Genomic DNA, 17,977 nt, shown 5'->3' on the forward strand with positions numbered 1-17,977 from the left:
TCCACGTCTGTGTCTATGAAAGCATGCAAAACACGCACCAAAGCAGCATCTGCCAACCTGAAGTTGGTTTCTGGGTATTTTCCCATTTTCCAAGTGAAATTTTACATTTTCCTTGCAAAAATGTGCAAAAAACCTGAACATCAAATTGCATATATCGTAGGTGTCAAACTGATTCCAGAAAGGGTTCCTCAATAAAATCACCTGGTGGAGTCGGTGGTTACAAAGAAAACCTGCACCCTCTTGGCCTTTTCTGGAATCAGTTTGACTCATATGGCATATATCATTTCATTTTTTTTTTTTTTTTTTTGCTGTTATTGAAATCCATGGGGGGTGGGGGCTACAGCCCTTTCTAACCCCACTCTGGTGCCGCCAATGGACACATACCAAAAATAAATAAATAAATAAAAAATGCTCCGACTAACTTTGTTCACATCTTGACCAATTGCCTCTCAGTAGAAGCATCGAGCAGGAAATTAATTTTCCTTTGGGAACATGCAGATGGAAGCGGAGAGGCTGGAGGAGTTGCAGCTTGGACGGTGTCATTATCACAGCCACTGTTTGCTGCTGTGTCAAACAACAATACTTCTGCTCGTCAGACTAAACAATCCTCAAAAAATCAAAAATAATAATAATCATCCAAGTGCACACAGCCTCCATTAGCTGGAGAAACACCGTGCACTTTTCAAGGGCACATCCTGTGGCTTCTCCTCTGCACAGCCACGCTCCCTAATGGGCTGTTTAATGAGACCATCAAATGCAAATGGGACCTTAGTTGTGACACTTCAGCACTCTGAAGTTCAGCTCCTCTGTGTGTGTGTGTGTGTGTGTGTGTGTGTGTGTGTGTGTGTGTGTGTGTGTGTGTGTGTGTGTGTGTGTGTGTGTGTATGGGTGGATGGATATTCCACCTCAGCAATTTTTCCATTCAGCAGCAGACACTGAGCTGCAGTGGGAGCAGTGGCTGCAGGAGCAGGCCTCATGGTGAAACACACACATACATCAGGATCAATATCTCACATCACAAATGAAATAAGATGCATTTCTTAAAAGTCTGGTTGCTGTGAGAAATCAGCTTGTACAGTAGTGTTCAGAATAGTAGTAGTGCTATGTGACTAAAAAGATTAATCCAGGTTTTGAGTATATTTCTTATTGTTACATGGTAAACAAGGTACCAGTAGATTCAGTAGATTCTCACAAATCCAACAAGACCAAGCATTCATGATATGCACACTCTTAAGGCTATGAAATTGGGCTATTAGTAAAAAAAAAAAAAAGTAGAAAAGAGGGTGTTCCCAATAATAATAGTGTGGCATTCAGTCAGCGAGTTCATCAATTTTGTGGAACAAACAGGTGTGAATCAGGTGTCCCCTTTTTAAGGATGAAGCCAGCTCCTGTTGAACATGCTTTTCTCTTTGAAAGCCTGAGGAAAATGGGACGTTCAAGACATTGTACAGAAGAACAGCATAGTTTGATTAAAAAGTTGATTGGAGAGGAGAAAACCTATACGCAGGTGCAAAAAAGTATAGGCTGTTCATCTACAGCAGATACCACTATTATTGTGAACACCCCCTTTTCTACTTTTTTTTTACTAATAGCCCAATTTCATAGCCGTAAGAGTGTGCATATCATGAATGCTTGGTCTTGTTGGATTTGTGAGAATCTACTGGTACCTTGTTTCCCATGTAACAATAAGAAATATACTCAAAACCTGGATTAATCTTTTTAGTCACATAGCACTACTATTATTCCGAACACTACTGTATCTACAATAGTCTGGTTGAGATCATCACCTCCCCTGGGCCATATATTTAAAAAAGTACATACTCAATGCATAAATAACAATTTATGCATGAATTACTCTAAAAAGCACCCTGATGTTAAATATCTATTTTTAAGGTCAAATGTCATGATCAGGGTTGATTTCTGCTAATGTTGTGATCACAATTCACCCTGATGCTGATTCTTGTTCCTGCAGGGTAGAACTGTCATCCGCTGATGTCTCCTTAATAGCTGTAAGGTGAGAGGACCCACAGAGGTGCCAAATTTAAATATTCATGCCAGTCCCCAGCTTCCTTTAACTCTTCCCTGGATGACTGACAAACCAGTTCAACTTCTGGAGGAAACTGGATTATTAACAGAGAGAGATGCATGCATCCTCTGTGATGGCATTTAAATGGCAAAAGGAGGTTTGATAGTAACCCAGTCTTTGTGATGTCATAAGGCTAGTTATTAAAATCCCAGGAAAAAAAAAAAAAGATAGGATCTAATGTCAAGAAGGAGTGGAGATGTTGGGGGGGGGGGGGGGCGGGGGTGTGTGAACCAGATTAAAATCTAATTAACACTTTTCTGATCCATGGAATACTGTATGTTTCCATGAAATTTACTCAAAATCCCTCCTCCAGTTTTTGTTTTTCATATATGCAGTCATTCAAATGGTCACAGAGGAGTGGACACATCATCTTTACCAACATCTGTCACTTGGCAGAGTTAATTAGAGCAGCAGTGAAGTTGGTTGTTTGTGCTTTTAAGTTTTCATTTTTACAATTATGGTTTCGTAAGAAAGAAAACAAAAAAAAAAAAAAATTCTAGGCTTTCCAGTGCTGAAAAATGCAATGAGTGAATAGTTTGTTAACACAATAACCCAAAAACAAATGCAGTCATCTTGTCTCTCTCCAAACCAAAATGGCATATGATGAAGACAAACAGATTTAAATCTGTTTAACTTTGATGCACTAGATGAACTGTAAAATCAACTTTGTTTGATGCACTATTCCATATTCCCGTTGCATGGATACTGGGTGCAAGATGGATGATGGAAATCAGGAGCAGGTGTGGTCTTCAGTGAGAGACACACTGTTTCTGCACAGAAATGTAAATCAGAAAAGGAGTGGTTACCCCCTAAAACTCAGATAGCACAGTCACATCTCCACACAACCCTGTGGAATGGATGTTGTATAACCTAAGCCATGAAAGGAAAAAGAACGTACAAGGGCAATGTAAGGAGTCCATCCATCCGTCCATCCATCCATTCATTTTCTTCCGTTTTATCCGGAGTCGGGTCGCAGGGGCAGCAGCTCAAGCAAAGCCGCCCAGACCTCCCGATCCACACACACCTCCCCCAGCTCCTCCGGGAGAACCCCAAGGCATTCCCAAGCCAGCCGAAAGATGTAGTCCCTCCAGCGTGTCCTGGGTCTTCCCCGGAGCCTCCTCCCGATGGGACGTGCCCGGAACACCTCTCCAGCGAGGTGTCCAGGGGGCATCCGAAAAAGATGCCTGAGCCACCTCAACTGACTCCTTTCGACATGGAGGAGCAGCGGCTCGACTCCGAGTTCCTCCCGAGTGACATTGCTAAAAGTAAAACAAGTTTTACTTTTAGCAATGTCCCTCCAACTCCGAGCTCCACATTGCCTCCCGGAGGAGCTCGGGAGGCAATGTAAGGAGTGACTCACAGAAATCAACTGTAATTTTCTGATTGTTTCGCAGTGGTTACATTTTAAAACTCAAATAACGTGGTCATACGTCCACACAACCCCGCAGAAAGGATTTTGTAGGACCTTGACTACGAAAGATAAAGAATGCAAGGGTGAGCGTGGTTAATGAGACATAAGACACTATTTTCTGGTTGTTTAACAACTGGATACAATCTAAAACTCAGTTTAGATGGTCACACCTCCTCACAACCCCAAGGAAAGGATTTTGTAAAAATGCAGCCAAACAGACACTTCTTCATTCTCTCTTGGGCTTTCTGTGTGTTGTTGAAGTTATGTGGAGATTGAAATGAGTTTGCTTGTCAGTTCCTTTCATTTTGAAAGCCTAGGTCTGGTTGGCATCTAGGCCACTGCTGCCTGATCTTTAATTTGAAAGCAAACTTCAAAATAAGAGGTGTGCTCCTTCAAACAAAGACCAAAACAAAGATCCGCCTCAAACTTTAGTCAGCTCTTCTATAACCTGAGGACCATCAGTTCACAAAGTTTCATCAAATCCTGTCTCACATCTGTAGTCAAATAAAAGGTTAATCACATCACCTCCACCCTCCTGGCAGGACAAAAATAATAAATAACAAATACATAAATAATGAGCTGCCCCAACGCACGCTCCCAGACTTGACTTTATTATTATTATTATTGAATAAACCACAAACTATGTAGGAAACCATCAAAAATGAGGGAAAAAAAATGCTGAATTTTGCAGCTTCTTAAACATTGCGCCCTTCATTGGTTTTATTATAGACTTAATGCGCAGAGATGAGGGGTAACACAAAACATGAATATACATAGACAGATAATTAAGAGAAGAGCAATGAAATAATAAATAATATCAGTTATAATAATAACCATACCTATATATTATTTTTCAGACATGCACGTTGACGTTTCAGGATTTTGTTCAAGATTGGAGAAATAATATATAAAGCAAATATCATTTGCTCACTTGCAACTTACAAAATGTTCTTAAATAAGATGAGAAATCATGATTTTTATTAAAAAAAAAAATTAAATCGGACTAAAAAAGTTGTATAGAGCAGGAGCTTATACTCTGTTGCATATGTGTATATGATTATATTTTATTGATATAAGTGCCTGGTGCCACATTTATGAATGTTACAGTGTATGACACATCACACTGACATGCTGGGAGTTGCCTTGTGGTAAGTTTTTGTCAGTCTGGTCATATTGCATGATGGGGAATATATTATTTATGAGTATTTGCATCATCATATGTGGCCTGGAACTAATAAATATTTGCAAAGAAATGAGGGTGCCCCCCCCAACTCTCCCCCTCAGAGGAGGAGACAAACTTTAGGTTATGATGCAACATCAATGATGAGACTGATGACATCAGGGCCGTGCACGCTGGTGGCTCCACGGCGAACAGGCCGTGACACTTGGGTGAACACACGCACGCGCTAAATGTGCATAAACGGAAAGAGCGACAGAGCCGCCTGCCCATCCTTCCTTATACAACAGGTCTGATAAATACTTAACTAGCCTGCAACACAAAGCACAAGTCAGTAACAAGCACAGAATAAGATTTGAGAAACTGAAAGCAGGATGCATTTCACAGCAAAGACGAGGAGGGGAAAGGGGAGCAGGTACATTTGGGGGGAACCCCACCTTCCCACCTCCACTGTGCATTAAGCTTCCAGCAGGAATATTCAGGATATTAATGAAATATTACGTCACATCACATCCCAACGTTTAGTCCCTGATGATGCGACCTCTGCAGCACACACACACACACACAAGGCTGTGGATTTATGTTTATGATCACCAATTTGTACCTGGTGCTAATTCAGAGTATATTGAGATGGCGGCTCTGCCACACACAGACTCAGTGTTGTGATCTGTCCCCTGTATGCGTCTGTCGTCGTCGTTGGCTGTCTTTGTGATCTGTCCCCTGTATGTGTCTGTCGTCGTCGTTGGCTGTCTTTGTGATCTGTCCCCTGTATGTGTCTGTCGTCGTCGTTGGCTGTCTTTGTGATCTGTCCCCTGTATGTGTCTGTCGTCGTCGTTGGCTGTCTTTGTGATCTGTCCCCTGTATGTGTCTGTCGTCGTCGTTGGCTGTCTTTGTGATCTGTCCCCTGTATGTGTCTGTCGTCGTCGTTGGCTGTCTTTGTGATCTGTCCCCTGTATGTGTCTGTCGTCGTCGTTGGCTGTCTTTGTGATCTGTCCCCTGTATGTGTCTGTCGTCGTCGTTGGCTGTCTTTGTGATCTGTCCCCTGTATGTGTCTGTCGTCGTCGTTGGCTGTCTTTGTGATCTGTCCCCTGTATGTGTCTGTCGTCGTCGTTGGTTGTCTTTGTGATCTGTCCCCTGTATGTGTCTGTCGTCGTCGTTGGTTGTCTTTGTGATCTGTCCCCTGTATGTGCCTGTTTCGTTGTTGGTTGTCTTTGTGATCTGTCCCGTCTGTGTCCTTATGTTAATTGTCTTTGTGTTTAGTTCTGTGTCCATATCTGTTAGTCGTGTCGTTTACTGTTTTTGCCAGTGGTGGGCACAGTTAGCTGAAAACCTAATCCGCTAACAAAAACAAACAAGTTTTACTTTTAGCAAGATAGATTTTACACGCAGTCACAGAAGTGTGAAACTTTGAAGATCATTGAAACCCAAACCATGTGGAACTGTTTAAAAAAAAAAAAAAAAGCAGACGTATGCTGCACACTATAGCACAAGAAGGCGACATCTTTCACTGTCAACATGACAAAACTACGGCTCGTCTGTCATCACCTGTCCCTCTGTCTGTCTCTGATGGGGCTAAAAATAGCTCCGCACTGAAATGAAACAGCTTCTCTTTCACTGCTCTGGTGTGTAATCCTTTTTTCAGCACCATCCCCACCAGCTCGCCTCTTTCCCAGCATCCCTCCCGTAAGACCCCCCACCCCACCCTGACAGTAATCTGTGGTAACATTTAACAGCAGATATTCTGGAAAAATAATAAGAAAATGCTGCGCAGGGATCAGCCATGAGGGAGATGTTCTCTCCGTCTCTTTTTTTTTCTCGTCTCCAAGTAAAATTGGGTTTGAGGCACTTTTGTAGATTATTTATTGTTGTATCCAGTGTTATTTAAAGCAACCAGAGGTTTGTGCTGTAGCTGTCAAATCACATTATAATTCCAAAATAAATAGGTAATGACAGTCTGATATTTGACCCCAATGACCTTGACCTTCACCCAAATGATTTGCCTGTAGTTGACCTCGGCGGGGCGAAGCGTGTGTCACATTTGGTACAAATCGGGTTGAAAACCTAATTCCTTGACCTTTGCCAAAATGAATTTAACAGTAATTTTGGGGCCAACTTGCATCGATGTACCAAATTTGGGTCAAATCAATAAAAGGACCTTTGAGGAGTCGACCAGCAGACTTTGACCTTTAGCAAATTTGAGCAATTCCGGAACTCACCTCCATGTGTGGACATCGGAGTGAAAAATTATCACTTTGACCTTTGACACCATTGACCTTGACCTTTGTCAAAACAACAGACAGAGAGAGAATATACAATGTGGTAATCACATCTCGAGGGTCATAACTCTGAACTCCTAATCCAGATTTTTGGTGGTCTGGAGGTTTCGTTCCCTCGTCTGCAGAGGACAGTCAGTTCCAACAGGGCTGGCTCGAACCTCAGCGTGCACAAAAAAAAAAAAAAAAAAAAAAAAAGATAATTTGTTGACATAAAACACTGAAGCATGTTGTGCAGACAGCTGGAAGCAGTGAAGCAGCTGATGCAAAATATTGTAAATCTTAAGGAAACCCCCGTTCTGCCTCCAACTTTCCCCAAAAGCAGAGCTTCACTTGAAGCTGGGATTAAATTTTTTTATTTATTTATTGATGTGAATTATTCATGCTTTTTATTCAGCTACTCGTGAATGCATTAGGGATGAACGACGGGGAGAAAACGATTCTGAAGCAGCAGCAGCAGCTGGGTTTGTAAAGTTGGCTCATATGACTGAGAGACAACAAAAATTAAAGGGGTCATATTGCGCAAATCATTAATCTGTGCGTCAGTGAAGCAGTGTATTGTAATCAGTCCTGTCTAACAAAATAACAAAAAAACAACAACAACAAAAAAGCTGGATGGATTTTCAGCAGACCTGGTGGAAATATTACTCAAGATGATTAATGTTTGGAGAGGATCAGGCAAAGATAAATGTCAGCAAAAATCATGTTCTGCTATATCTCCACAACCAGTAGGACTAAAAAGATGATCTCAAGATTATATTGATCAGCAAACTATTTGTGATTGATTGGTGCTGTCATGGTGCCATTGGGAATTGCAGAGACCCATCTGTCCATCCGTCTGTGCTCAGTATAACTCCAGTCCTATTAATGCTTGGGTCTTCAAATTCACAGGAAGCATTCTTGGGACACAGACCCTGGACAAGTTCAAAGATGGCTAACCTTGACCTATTTTAAGTGGTCAAAAGGTCACATTCTTTCTACACTCTTTCATTGATTACATGCTCATACAGCGTTCTATGATGTACATCACAACTGGTGACCCCAATGTAGCAATAACAACAAATGTAGGTTCTTTAATCAAGAGTAGTTTCAACAGGTCAAAGGTCAAAGGAAAAAAGTGGATTTAGCAAACAGTGCAAGACGTACTGGCACAAGAGAGAGAGAGAGAGAGAGAGACGTGCTTTTCGTCAAAGGCAAAAAAAATCTCAGAAAATAACTAACACGTGTGTGCTAGTGCAAAAGTAAAGAAAGTGAAAAGGAAGGAACTATCAAAATAAAACAGGAAGTGAGAGCTCAATCTAAATGCAGAAAAAAAACAAGCCAGATATTACTGCAATAAACAATTTTTTCTTCCGTTATTTATTTAATTTTATCTTTAACATTTGTTTCCTCCATAAATAAATGTCATTTCTTGGGTCGTTATTACAACTAAATGTGTGAAAACCAACCATTAATTTGAATAAGTAATTAGCTCACCCCACTGCCTGTTTTATTGTTTTTACAAATTATGAGGAAATAAGCAAAATAACACACCACAGTTTCATGAAGTGCCACATTTCCCCGTACAGGCCAATTTAAAATTCAAGGGTAATTTAACCGAGCATGCAAAATGTTATATACAGAGGATTTTTTCCGTTGATGTGCATGAATGTCAGAGTGTGAACGGCTGTCCAGAGGGAGACCAGGCCGGGCCTCTGAGGAGGCAAGAGACGATCGGCTCCTAATCCTCTCCTTCAATGAAAAACGCCACATGAGCTGGTTTGGGCTGAGGGAGGTCATTGTGATGGGCGGCTCAGAGGCACGTTAGCTACGGAGCGCTGATAGGCCGCATCCAGCATCCCTGGTCGCCACTGCAAACCTGCAGGCAGCAGCAGGATTCACCTAACCAAACTAAAGGCCCTGTCCCACTGGGGAGAGGATTAATTGCGCATGAATTGTGTATACAAATTGCGGGCGTTCATTGTCGTCCGCAACAAAAATGGCCAAAAATGACAAATGTCCCAGTATGAATTACAGATATATCAATAATACACTCGTATAGCGAATATATGATGAACAATCACGGTTATATAACGCATGTAGTGAGGAAACTGATCCGACACTTTGAGATTATCACGGCAGTATTACAGGTGTATTATGAATGCATCGCGCACGTGTTGCGCAGCACGGCATCTGCATTGCGGTCATAAAATAAGCGCACTCGCTCCTTTCAGCATCACTATTCACACCAACAATACAGCCTCTGGAGCAAGTGCTGGACTTGGACAAGTTGATTACAGAGTTATTGTTCATGTTGTCATGCGAGGGTTAACTGTTCATGAGTTTGGGGAGTGGGAGGGGGGAAGCCGCTTGGGGTATGAGACTGTTTTTTTGTTTTTTTTTTGAGAGTGTCACAGAAAACAGACTTCAGCGTGAGTTGTGGCTAAACAGCAACTCTTTCTTTTGTTGGTGTTAAATAAAAGTCCTGGATTGCAGCAGCTACATCTTTATGGATCTACACAGCCGGACCGGCACTGAGTGGCAGGTATGTCGCTTTCTGCCTCATATAGTACTTTGGGTTTACGTGACGTGTTTGTTATGCATTCACAGATTGTCCGCAAATCAGCTGCAAAGCAGATGTAATAAAAATGCTTTATTCGTGGCCAATTTGTATGCATTCGCTACAACATATTTTAGTTTGTGATGTGGACATGATGAGCACGATATATATGTTTTACACACTGTCCCGGTCCGCCGCCAAGCCGCAAATCCCCGTCAGTGGGAGGGGGCCCTAACGAAGAGTCGTTCTGCCACTGACTGTTACTGCAGCTTCCAACATTTTGTCCTCTTATGGCACACGTACGTGTTTATCCCTCAGTCACAATAAACATTTATTTCCACACCCAGTTGTCTTTTTTTCTGTTCTTGTTCATGCACAGACATTCCATGTTTATGCCATACAATTCTGTGCATTTTTACTCTGATAAAAATATATATATTTTTATGTAATATTAAATGTTATTGACTTATTGTTTAATTTTGCATGAAATAACAATTTTTTAAAAAGTAGACACTACAAGTAATTATTTTATAACTGATTAGTGAATACGTTTTTGAATTAATCTCATAGTAAATGGAAAATTCTAAAATTGTCTACTTTCGGCTGCTCCCTTTAGGGGGCGCCACAGCAGATCAGTAATTTCCATCTCATCCTGTCCTCTGTCACACCAACTACCTGCATGTCCTCCCTCAGCACATCCATAAACCTCCTCTTTGACCTCCCTCTTCTCCTCCTGCCTGGTGGCTCCATCCTCAGCATCCTTCTCCCTATATACCCTGGGTGCTTCCTCTGGACATGTCCAAACCATTTCAATCTCTCCTCTTTGAATTTGTCTCCAAACCATCCCACCTGAGCTGTCCTTCTGATGTGTTCATTCCTAATCCTGTCCATTCTCATCAGTCCCAAAGAGAATCATAACATCTTCAACTCTGCCACCTTCAGCTCTGCCTCCTGTCTTTTTGTTAGCGTCACCGTCTCTAAACTGTACAACACAGCTGGTCTCACTGCTGTCTTGCAGATTTCCCCTTGACTCTTGCAGATATTCTTTGGTCACAAATCACTCCTGCTACGTTTCTCCACCCACTCCACCCTGCCTGCACTCTCTTCTCTGCACTCCATTACTTTGGACAGTTGACCCCCAGTATTTAAACTCATCTACTTTCACCACTTCTACTCCTTGTAACCGCACTATTCCACTGGGCTCCCTCTCTTGCACACACATGTACTCAGTTTTGTTCCTACTGACTTTCATTCCCCTGCTCTCCAGAGCATATCTCTACCTTTCCAAGATAGACTTAACTTGCTCTCTACTCTCATTACAGATCACAATGTCATCTGCAAACATCATAGTCCATGGAGATTCCTGTCTGATCTCATCCATCAACCTGTCCATCACCATTGAGAACAAGAAAGGATTATAGCATGGCAAGGTCCATTTTCCAATACTGTAGTATGGTAATAACAAAGGATTTTTTTTTCCTACACTAGAAACTTTAAACAAAATGCGACATGTTTTAACAGTTGATCATTTTTTAAAATTACAAATGTTTTAGTTCAGTTATATTACTATTTCCATACAAACAGGTGATTTCTCGCCAAATACTGATACAAAAACAAACATGGCTGCCACATTTGATTAGCGACACCCCAAAAATATTGCTAATGTCATCATAATTGCAATTTTCCCCCAAAAATCAAACCAATAAACTGACAAACACAGAATGTGGTGTAAACTGTGAATATTAAAAGGTGCATACTTGCAAAAAAAAAAAAAAAAAAACGCCAGCTGGCGGTGGAAAACTATAAGCGTTAATTGTTTCTTTCTCACACTTATAAATCACCTGTTTTACCCACTTTTTTGCCAACTATGGGAAGAATCCACCTGATTTGCATTTGACTGAATCATCAATCCTCTGACTGGGTTCAGATTGAAGCCATTACAGTTTTGTTTTAAATGCTCGTCTTCTGTAGTAAGAAACAAATTAGTCAATAATGAAATACACTGATAATAACAGATTTGACTAATTACTTGTTGTAGCAATAAAGCACATAATATATTAATGTGTATGCTACAGTGTGTTCCATGCCTGTTTATCGGTGTGTCTGCAGAATTTTTTTTTTTTTTTTGGGGCGCTCCGGTGTATGGGCCATTTTTGAGGCTGTGCAAACAAAACTATGTTTGGTGCTCAAGATGCACGAATTCAATCTTAAACATCATATCTATTATCCTATTGTGACTTCATACCAATTACCCAAAGGTTTGTGTCACTGGGATCTGGTATGAACATTTTGGAGTAGTAGATACCAACATAACGAGGTCCCTCGAAAAGAGCATCCTGTCTAAGTTGCACAAAAACTGCTGATTTGGTCCACTTTTGCATAATTCATGGTGCACAAATACACGACTACTTTTTTGATACGGAGGTGATGGTCTTGTGGTTCAGCGTTGGCCTTAGCCACCACCCAGACAGGAAAATCACTAAGGACCCTTGGGCAAGGTCCTTAATCCCCAGATGCCCCCAGTGTGACATGAGCGCCTTTTCCGTGGCAGCACCCTGATGTTGGAGTGTGAATGTGAAGCATCATTGTAAAGTGCTTTGAGCTTCTATATACAATGTAAATGCAGTCTATTTACCATGATGGATTCCAGAACACTCTTTGGAAAGTATCAAAATGTTCTGGAAGACTGATTCGATTATACTAATCCTCGATCTTACCTCAACCCATGAGCTGCCAGAAATCAGTTTTATCTTTGTTGATGTCACAAAGTCACACACCAAAATTGCTTTCTGACAATACGTACAACAATTATACAAACATTAAAACCAACAAAGGGATCACTGCTGTCTTACTCTGCAGAAGCCTGTTTCACGTTCATGCATACTTTGGCATTAGTGCCTTGCTTATGAGGTCCACAGTAATTGTTGTTGGCAGTGTCGAGATGTTTCTCCACTTCTTTAATCTTCTGCAGGCAGCCAATTTGTTATTATGTACTGCTGAATTAATAAATTGTACACATGAATAACTAACATATGCTCTCAAATTACCCAAATAATTTGTCCGCGCAAATCAATATTTAATGCGTACAAATTACTCGCCACCTCCCATCTTGTAGGAGGAACCAATGCCGTCGTGCAAAACTGAGCTTTCATGGTTTAGAAGCAAATGTTGGCCGCACCACTGTGCAATGCTAAAGAAACATCACAAAAGTAACACAGCATTGTGTACAACAGCTTAAATTTGAAGAATATTCAAGTATTTCAGTACAAGATAAAAAAAAAACTGATCTGTATTATGTACATCAAACTGCAATGAAGTGTGAAAATGGTACAACAAGCTGGCAATTTGTGTGCACAAATTACTCAATGTTTTTCTTTTTGGGGGGTTATTTACTTCTTACATGAAACAATGTTATTTGACTACAGTGCTACTCATACCTCTATAAACAGCGATATTTGGGTTTGTAGTACCTCTACAAACTGGCACACGCTGCATGTCACGTTAGCTAGCAACTTGCTAAACTAAATAACTAAACAACTAAATAATTACGCAAATTACACAGACAATTGCGGGGTCTTTACCTATCATAAGTTAGCTTATGTACGGTAAGGCAAAAGTTAGCTTAGTAGTAGTAGTTAGCTTAGCTAGTTAAACTGTAACTCAAGGCAAACTTTAGAAACTAGCTAACGTTACAATTCATCCGTGAACACTTGACACAATGCCGTTGAGAACCACCGAAAGTAGTAAAGTGTATTAAACGAGCTAGATAATGACTCCTTTGGCTTGGACCACGCAACCTTAAATGAATCATTGCAGTGACGGGAAATGAAGCAGGCAGACAATATGGATTATCAGGAAGAAATGGCATGGTCCATTTTCAAGGAGTATGAAACCGTATTCTATGATTTTTCTGTGTATCAATATGGGAAATACTGCAATATTTACAATTACAGGCAAGAAGAATAAAAGTAAGTAAATGAAGAAAAAGTAAAACCAGTATTTAAAAATGGATAGAAGGTTTGGCTGGGGATGGTGCTAGGAATAAATGGCATGGTCCACTTTTAAGGTGTCTGAAATCATATTCTAAGATTTTTCTATGCATCAGTATAGGGAATATTTTTCAATATTTTCAGTTACAAACAAGAAGAATATACATACATTTTTGTTTGGGGAGGGGGGGGGGGGAATCCAAGTCTTCATTCAAACTGTACTGGCCACCACGGGGAGAGAAATGATGCCCATGATTTGGGCCAATTTGAGATTAAATACTATGTAACAGAAGGGGAAAGTAAAAGTGGTATTTAAAAGTAGATAGAAGGTGCAGCTAGGGATGGTGCCAAAATTTTTCACTGCAGTTTAGTGATGTCTAACTTCAAACATTTCTTTGAACCTTTCCAAACCTTTGAAATACTTATATTTAAACATTTTTCAGGACTCTGCATGAAATGGAAGACATCGAGTGCTGTGCTGCCAGCTGTAGAACACTAACACCTGCTGGACAGCTCAGGAATGTGCATCCATATCAAATTATGATTTTTTTTTTTTTAATGTTGCGATACAGGTTTTCCTTTAAAGGGGTCATATTATACACATTTTCTTTGAGGGCTAACGGTATATTCCTTGAAGTCCAACCCTCTTTAAAGCCACACATACTACATTCAATTTACATATTTTTAAAAACTGAATATTAGTGGACTGTATGTCACTCGGGATTTGTACTGTTTTCTTAAGAAATGTCCTGATGTGGGTCACAGATTCAAGTGAGCAGATTTCCACACTGAGTCTGGCAACCAGAGGAGCCTGAATGTCAAAAATCAATGAGTCATGGTCCGTCGTCCTTTGATTGCTACCCACCATCACACCTCCACATTTATTCCTCTGTTGTTTCAGTGACGGCACGTGTTCCCGTCAGAGACGACACACAGGACACGTTTCTGATCACTGATAAATACATCTGTAAATGACAGATCAGCTCTGTGGAAAAAAGAAAAACCTGATAGTGGATCAGGAGCACACTGACCTTCAGGTTAGTGACGGGGAGGGTCCACCAGTCCTAGGGTCCATAAATAATGGTAATTCCCCATAATTAAAAGGTTTTTTTTTATTGTCACGCTTTTGTAACATTACTTAACTTACTTTAGTGCAACATATAGCCTACCGTAAATGTAAAAACAACTTCAACATGCTCTCCTTAATACTCAGACTAGGACTAGTGGACCCTAGGACTAGTGAGGAAGTTCCCATAGGGGATCAGGAGCACACTGCTCTTCATGGCAATGACAGGTTTTTGCCCTGATGAGGAAGAATAACAAATAAAGAAGATTATTTTTTAGTTTATGAATCAGACATATATAGACATGATGTTGACGCTATGGTGTGAACTGCCTCCTTCAAGGTCACAGAATAGTGTGTCAGAGTAGGTATTTTTATTATTCTGATAATCCAAATTCAGCCTTGGACGTTGCCAATTGCTGCATTGGTAGCAAAAAATAACATAATGACACACATCTGTGAAAGTGCTCAGCACCACAAGAGGAGAGACGTGCCGTTTTCTTCTTGTGTAGGTGTGTGTGTGTGTGTGGGCCCAGTTTTGTAAAAATAGCCGTAGAAATCAGACAGACTGCTGCACACATAAACAAACAGGATTTCTGCGCCATAATTAACAGAAAATTATTAAATAAATACGTGACAGAGATGCAGAGTGAAGAGATCACGAATATGTTATGTTGCTGTTTTAAGCCGGCTGAGGTTTCAAAGGGAGAAGCACAAAAAAAAAAAACACGGTCATGGTGAAACCGAATCCGAGCAGACTGTGCTGCGTTGATGATCTCGCCTGTTATGCTATCGTTAGATCAGCTTTGCTTTTCTGGTGATGCAAAGCTAAATGAGGGAAAGCTGAGACAGGCGCAGGGAGTCGAATTACAGAGAGGAGGATGATAAACGGTGTGCAACCAGATTCTCTTTCCTAAAGGGTGGAGTTAGCTGATAACTGGAGTTCGGGTTGATCAAACTTAGGCCACCTTAGTCAGGAGGAAGAAGGTCAGGTCAGGTGCCACATAATGCAGAAGCGCCTTGAGTCCTGGATGACATCCACCCAGGCAGACAACCAGTCCCTTACCACTTCTCATAAGTAGCCATCTATCTGCCCCAGCCAGGGAAAATGTCAATCAAAGTCAGAATAACTGCAGTTAGAATCATCTGTGATTGATGCCAGCTGTTGTAGTGAGTGTGACTGTATAATAATCCAACGTACTACTTGACTTTATGTCAAGGTGGCTTCTTTGAGTACTGACGCTAACCAAGAGTTAAGCTAACTGTGGCTGACATTAATGTAGTTGACGCTAAATGCAGATGACACCAACACCAATTAATGTGAAGTAACCATTAGCGTCATCCACAGTTTGTGCTAACCACGACTGATGCTAGCCATTAGCTTTAATCATGTGCAACTGCATGCTAACCATACCTAGTTCTTTAGCGCAGCACATAAATAGGGCACAGCACCAATTCAATGCACTAATTTAAATACCGACACGCTCCAAACAGGGAAATCAAGTCATGTTTGGAACACTTTCACCTCTTTGGGATGGAGGTGGAAGAACTGGTTCTACTGAGTGTCACATGTTGCTCTGCAGCGTGCTCATGGTTCTGTTATCAGCTACAAGCAATGTAACAAAAACAAAGAAAAAAGAAAGCCAAACGTACTAAAAAAGACATGTAAATGTTTCACTAATCCAGGTGTGAATGAGAGTGGCTCGCTGCAGCAGTTCTTTTATGCTCTGTTGATTCCACAGGGGGATAACCACAGCGCTGACCCAGCAGCCCGTGCAACCTGACCCGCCCGGCGGCCCTGCAAGCGCTGCACATTACCACGTTTAATGTCCGTTAACTCGTTTACACCCACACACAACTACAGCTGCCCAACAGCAAAGGATAGGCGACGGAACACACCCTCTGGTGGACAAGTAAGAGCTGCACAGTGGTTTATTTCCCCACTTTGACGTTACATCCATGCGTGTTTGCACGAGAGACGAAAAGGATTACAGCTGATGTCTGCTGAGCTGTTTCACAGCTCATCACATCTGCAGATACACACTCTAGAACTCATTTCTGATTATGCATATCTGCTGGAGTGCCACTAAATGAACGCAATGTGCAGACCGTCTCTGAAAATCGAATGCATGAAGAAGACTCATGAGGGAAGCCACCGAGCAGTGACCAAACCTTTCATGAAATTATCAGAGTTCCAAAAACTGGCCATTGTGACACTGACATGATGTTTAACTTCTGAGCTGCCGCATTAAAGAAATCATTAACTGCTATTTGCAGATAAGATCATGTGACACATGGACGATGCTGACTGCAGTCAACATTATCACAATATCACATTTGCATTTAAACTATAATTACTACACACACATATACTGCAACTACTGTTACTTTTACTAATATAAGTATTAATAGTAATGCACTGAAATTTTAACAGATATAATGTATAATTACACATACAATATTTTATCATAATAATACATTTGGATTTTAATACACAAATGACATGTATTATATTAATATAAGTAATTATATATACAAAATATAATTAAATAATATATTCAGATTTTAATATAGATAAAATGTATACTATAATACTTAATAAAATACTATATTGTCCAAGCGCTGCCTGTTAGCGTTGGATGACCTTGTGTTGTTTTGCATAATAGCTGGTGTTTTGAATATGTCTTTAATTTTAAAATCTTATTGGTTGTTATTGGCTGTACGCGTATCACTAAATGTTTACTGTAAGTAGCACTAAATCGCCGATCGAACAGCATCCAGCCAGTTACGCCCAGCAACAACAGCCTGACGGCCTGTTGCCAGAACGATGATGGTGGGGTAGGGGGCGGAGTCTGATCAGATGCCTGAGGATGATTACACAAAATACAGATGACATAATGACTAAACTAATGCGGTGTTTCCCCTCATCGCCCACTCTATCCTTTTTTCCTTATCGTTGGTACTCATTTCTCAGCCGTACACATTCCTGTCCCATCTCCTTTTCCTCCTCCCTCCTTATCATTGCTGCTTTTTCTCTTATCCTCCTTTTATTTGTCTTCATCTCCACCCTTTTACCTCCTTCTCTCCTCCCCCTTCCATCAACACTCCCGATGTTTTTGTTCCCCCTCCTTCCTTTCTTATTCCTTTCCAGACCTTGAGACAAAACCAGCCAGTCCTCTCGATAAAGTATCCTAGCAACAGTGCCATCCCGCCCATTTGGCGCCAGGGGAAACTAATTTAATTTTTGGAGTGTGAGGAAGCAGAAGATCAGCTGGCAGAAGCATTTTCTGTCAAACATCCAGTACCCTGAACAGATCTCCATCTTTTCTTCCTGTCCTTCCTTGCTTCAGTCTTTGGTCATGATATGCTGTATGACTACCCCAATTCTGAACTGCTTTGGGTCGTCACTGGCAACCATCCAGGCAGACAATCGGTCCAC

The sequence above is a fragment of the Thalassophryne amazonica genome, chromosome 22 (assembly GCF_902500255.1).
Source record: "Thalassophryne amazonica chromosome 22, fThaAma1.1, whole genome shotgun sequence".
Taxonomy (NCBI): domain Eukaryota; kingdom Metazoa; phylum Chordata; class Actinopteri; order Batrachoidiformes; family Batrachoididae; genus Thalassophryne; species Thalassophryne amazonica.